This window comes from Peromyscus eremicus, chromosome 3, assembly GCF_949786415.1.
Source record: "Peromyscus eremicus chromosome 3, PerEre_H2_v1, whole genome shotgun sequence".
NCBI lineage: Eukaryota > Metazoa > Chordata > Mammalia > Rodentia > Cricetidae > Peromyscus > Peromyscus eremicus.
In genome coordinates this window covers 36,003,581-36,009,580 of record NC_081418.1, presented here as the reverse complement: position 1 = coordinate 36,009,580, position 6,000 = coordinate 36,003,581, and positions in this window count along the sequence as shown.

Sequence of the window (6,000 nt, the reverse complement as noted above, 5' to 3'; positions counted from 1 at the left end):
TCAGCTCTCACTTTGATAATTTCCTGGCATCTATTTTTCCTGGGAGACTTTGCTTCTTTTTGTTCTAGAACTTTCAGGTGTGCTGTTAAGTCACTAGTGTGAGATTTCTCCAGCTTATTTATGTGGGCGTTTAGTGCTATGAATTTCCCTCTTAGTACTGCTTTCATAGTGTCCCATAGGTTTGGATATGTGGTGTCTTCATTTTCGTTGATCTCTAGGAAGTCTTTAATTTCTTTCTTTATTTCTTCCTTAACCCATTGGTGATTCAGGTGGGTATTGTTCAGTTTCCATGAGATTGTAGGTTTTCTGTAGTTTTTGTTGTTGTTGAAATCCAACTTTAGACCATGGTGGTCTGATAGAACACAGGAGGTTATTCCAATTGTTTTGTATCTGTTTAGATTTGTTTTGTGACCAAGTATGTGGTCGATTTTAGAGAAGGTTCCATGGGGTGCTGAGAAGAAGGTATATTCTTTTTTGTTAGGATGGAATGTTCTGTAGATGTCGATTAAGTCCATTTGAGTCATGACATCAGTTAAGTCCTTTATTTCTCTGTTAAGTTTCGATTTGGGGGATCTGTCCAGTGGTGAAAGTGGGGTGTTGAGGTCTCCCACTATTAATGTGTGGGGTTTTATATGTGATTTAAGCTTTAATAATGTTTCTTTTACATATGTGGGTGCCCTTGTGTACACTGAAGACACCTTATGCTGGAGAGGATGTGGAGCTAGGGGAACTCTCCTCCACTGCTGGTGGGAATGCAAGCTTGTACAACCACTTTGGAAATCAATATGGCGATTTCTTAGAAAATTGGGAATCCATCTCCCCCAAGATCCAGCTATACCACTTTTGGGCATATACCCAAGGAATGCTCAACCACACCACAAGAGTACTTGTTCAGCTATGTTCATATCAGCATTGTTTGTAATAGCCAGAACATGGAAACAACCTAGATGCCCTTTAACTGAAGAATGGATAAACAAAATGTGGTACATATACACAATGGAATACTACTCAGCAGAGAAAAACAATGACATCATGAGGTTTGCAGACAAATGGATGGACCTAGAAAAAATCATCCTGAGTGAGGTATCCCAGACTCAGAAAGACAAACATGGTATGTACTCACTCATAACAGGATACTAGATGTGGAACAAGGATGACTGGACTGCTACTCACATCACCAGGCAGGCTACCTGGAAAACAGGACCCCAAGAAAGACACAGGGATCGCCCAATGACAGAGAAATGGAATGAGATCTATATGAACAGCCTGGACATGAGTGGGGGTAGTGAAGGGCGAGGGTCGAGGGAAAGAGAGCTTGGGTGAGTGGGAGATCCCAGCTGGATCAACAACAGAGAGGGAGAACAAGGAATAGGAAACCATGGTAAATGAAGACCACATGAGAATAGGAAGAAACAAAGTGCTAGAGAGGCCCACAGAAATCCACAAAGATACCTCCACAACAGACTGCTGGCAATGTTCGAGAGACAGTCCGAATTGACCTACTCTGGTGATGGGATGGCCAAACACCCTAATTGTCGTGCTAGAAACCTCATCCAACTACTGAGGGATCTGGATGCAGAGATCCATGACTAGGCCCCAGGTGGATCTCTGGGAGTCCAATTAGCGAGAATGAGGAGGGTTTATATGAGAGAGAATTGTTGAGACCAAGGTCGGATAAAGCACAGAGACAAATAGCCAAACAAACGAAAACACATGAAATATGAACCAACGGCTGAGGGGTCACCAACTGGATCAGGCCCTCTGAGTGGGTGAGACAGTTGATTGGCCTGATCTGTTTGGGAGGCATCCAGGCAGTGGCACTGGGTCCTGTGCTCATTGCATGAGTCGGCTGTTTGAAACCTGGGGCCTATGCAGGGTGGCTTGGCTCGGCCTGGGAGGAGGGGACTGGACCTACCTGGACTGAGTCTACCAGGTTGGTCTCAGTCTGTGGGGAAGGCTTTGCCCTGGAGGAGATTGGAATGGGGGGCGGGCTGGGGGGAAGGTGAGGGGGGCGGGAGGGGGGAGAACAAGGGAATCTGTGCCTGTATGTAGAACTTAATTGTATTGCAAAATAAAAATTAAAAAAAAAAAAAGAAGCACGTAGCTGTACAGCAGTAAATTTGCCTGGCATGCAGGAAATGCACACCAAAATAGTCTCTGAAAATAGCCACAGTGCCCACTGCCCAAAACTATTCCAGGAGTGTGTAAGCATACTACTTAAAGTGTTTAATCCCTGCTTATTTCAGATAAACTCCTGACTCTGACCAAATTCTTCATCATATGGGATATAGTAGATGGGGCTACTCTGTCTTCATTTGACTCAGTAGCAATTCACTTTAGCTAGAATTAAACTATTGTTTCTGAATTATCGTTGTTTCCAGAAATGTGTTGCTATTTTTCTCTGCTGGGAAGGACAGGACCATCAGTTGGTTGGTGTGGTTTCATTTTCTCCATGTGACTCTGGGATAGTGGATGTTCAGCTTTTCTTTCCAAAATAATTACAGATTATTTTTACTTAAGTAATATCTTATTTATGTAAATAATATTTCCCCTGGCTGTTGATACTATAAAGACTTTAATTGCACTCCTTAATTTCTGAGCATTTTGCCTCTTTCTCTAAAGCAATGGCCTGTTCTTTTCTGATTGGTCTTCACTAGAGTTCATCTTTCTCATATTTGGGTTCTGGAGGTCTCTTTCTATCCTCTGCTAGCTTAGGCTTTAGACTGTTAGACTTTAACAGTGGGAACCATCCTAGGCTCCTGTTGTCTTTAGATTTTTATAATTGAAATGCTGTTACACCATTTCTCCTTCTTCCCTTCCGTTTCCTTCATCCAACCTCTCCCATGTTCCCCCTTACTCCTCAAATTCATGACCTCTTTTTCTTTGATTACTATAGTCACACAAGCACACACATAAGTATCTATATACAACCTGCCCAGTCCATTTGGTGTTATTTGTATGCATATGATTCCAGGGCTGGCCACTCGGTATCAGGTAACCAGTTTATGGGTGTCATCCATGGGGAAAAACAATTCTCTCTTTGTCAGCAGTAATTAGCTGCTTTTAGTTCCTTGTCTATGGGTGACACCCTTTGAGATTTTTACCTTCTATGTTAGTGTGTCTACTATTGTTATCATTGTTTGGGTGTTGTTTAAGCAGCCACATTATGGGGTGTTACTTCCCAGTTATTTCTAGGGGACATAACCTCACAGTGGACTTCTTGGCCCTCTGATTCTTGCATTCTTTCAGTTCCCTGTTCTTTGGGGGTCACTGAGCACCAGATACTAGAGTCATGTTGTAGATGCATCTGTTGGGACTGGGCACTGTAGCTAGAGTTTTCCTGCCTTGCCCACAGTCAGGACAATTCTCTGTCACCCGCCAGTCCCACAGCCGCTCAAACCCAACCAAGTAAACACAGAGACTTATATTGGTTACAAACTGTATGGCCATGGCAGGCTTCTTGCTAACTGTTCTTACAGCTTAAATTAATTCATTTCTATAAATCTATACCTTGCCACATGGCTTGTGGCTTACTGGCATCTTCACATGCTGTTTCTCATCGTGATGGCTGGCAGTGTCTCTCTCACCCAGCTTCCTGTTCTCTCAATTCTCCTCTCTGTTAGTCCCGCCTATACTTCCTGCCTGGCCACTGGCCAATCAGCGATTTATTTATTGACCAATCAGCAACACATTTGACATACAGACCATCCCACAGCAGGGCACCCCACAATTTGTTGTTCTCTGCGTTTTGACCATTTGTGGTTTCTGATGATTTCTTGACTTATAAACACTGGAAACATACTTTTGAGTAATTGCTTTCTAGGGACTTCATGATTTCTCCCATATTTGCTTGTTTATTTATTTGTTTATTTCACTAGCTTGAATCTCATCATGTTCCTGTATGTTCTTATTTAGAAGCATTTGTGGATAATTCACATCATCTTTTCTTTTTCTACTCCAACTTTAACAACTTCCAATATGGAGTCCTCAGCTAACATGGCTTTTGTGAAGTTCATTGTCTATTTTGCACTCATAGTGAAGTTTGTCCTCTTTGCTCCTGGAACGTATTGCTTACACATCTCTCTTATCACCTCCCAGGCAACCTTCTATGATTGCTGTGTTCATTTTCCCTAGCAGACCATAAGTGTCTTTAAGGTAGAGAATATGGAACTTGTATTTCCCTCAGTGACTAGCATAAGGCTTGAACACATCAGGAAGTCAGTCAGTACTGTGTGAGTTACATTACTAAGAATATCTGTGATAGACTGCACAATGCCTCCTTAGCATGGGAAATATTGCTATTCAGACTAACACAGGGTTTGTGTTTTTTTTTCTTTAATTAATGTCTTCCAGTTAATGATTCTCACTTGGATTTATGCAAATTTCATTTAAATTAGCATTGCTTTTATGGTTTGGGATGCCGCATTATTTCTTTTAGAGTCCGGGCATATAATAAGTGTCACATTTGTTCTAATCATAACATGAAATACAACAGGGAGCTTTATTTTGCTTTTTCAAAAAAGATAATTGGATGTTTCTCTCCTAGTGTTTAAGATTCTGACTGCTTTTGTTTTGAGGGATCTAAATGTTTACTCGTAGATTCTTCTAATTATTACATAAAATAGTGCAAGCACATTAGCATCACGTCAGCCTCCTACCTTGTTTTGCCAGAGATCCTGGATTGATTGCATGGGCCTTCAGGCCTTTACAATTTTCTCCTAGTTTTTCATGATAATGTACTACACTCCAAGTTTAACAGCTTTGTGATTTCAAAGGCAGACCAAATGCAGTGTAAAAAATTTAAAGACAGAAAAGCATGAATAATGAATTCTAAACTTTAACTTATAGTCTACGATTCTCATAAATGTTTTAGAACAGTTTTCAGTTTCTCCATACAAATTTGTTTAATAACTTTCTTTTTTGTCTAAAACACATTTTCTAAGAAATTATTCTTCTAAAGCATCATTGCCAATATTTACTTATTATTTTGATATTTTGACAGATTACATTTTGGATAAGAAGTAAAAATCATATATTCATAAATAATATGTTGTATATTACATGAATAATAAATAATAAAATCATGTTATTTGAAGGAAGTACATTGAATTTGGTGCCATCATATTTCATAATATAACCCAGACTCAGAAAGGCATGTTATATCTCTCATGTGTAGAAGCTATGTTTCATACACATGCACCCCTCTACACACCTGTATGAATGCATATGACATGAAAAGAGAACAGACTATTTGGAAAGAAGAGGAGGAGGAAAAGAGGTTAAGGGTGCAGGGGAGAGGATCAGGATTCCACACGGGTGGTAAAATATGATGAAGGCACTTGGAGAGATATTTGTTTTTGCTGCTGGAGAGCAGCTAGAGTCACTAGAAATCCCAGATTATTTAAAGCTATGAAGACTAGGAAAGATTGGAGGCTCAGTTTCTTGTAATTTCCTTCAAAGGCTCATCTATTTTGGGATGATTATTTCTTCTAAACTGCAGTTCTTCACAGCCTCAAACTAAAGCTGTGGAAACTGACCAGAGCCTCTGCGTTTGGAGAGCCTTGGCCTCTAGTTTGTATTCCTTTAGCTCAGTCATTGTGTCATACAGAGATGCTTGTATGGAGGCAAGAGGTCAATCTCACGTGTTCCTCAGGAGTTGCCTGCTTTGTGTTTTGAGACGGGGTCTCTTGCTGGTCCCTGTGGCTTGCTGATAGGTTGTGGTCACTGGCCAGTGAGCCCACAAGCCTGCCTGCACCCACTTTCCCACCATGCCTGTGTTTTAACAGGAGTGCTGGGGATCAAACCCAGTTTCATGTTGCACATTATGCTCTTGACTGATTGAGCTAACTCCTCACCCTATATATCCTATTTGTTCTCGGTTCCACTGACTCCCATTCTTCTGCATTTCTTCCAGTAGAGCTACTTTTCAGATTAAGTAATTAACCCTTTTCTTTCTCCTCCATAATGAGTACTAGTGGTATTTTTTTCAACCTTAGAGAT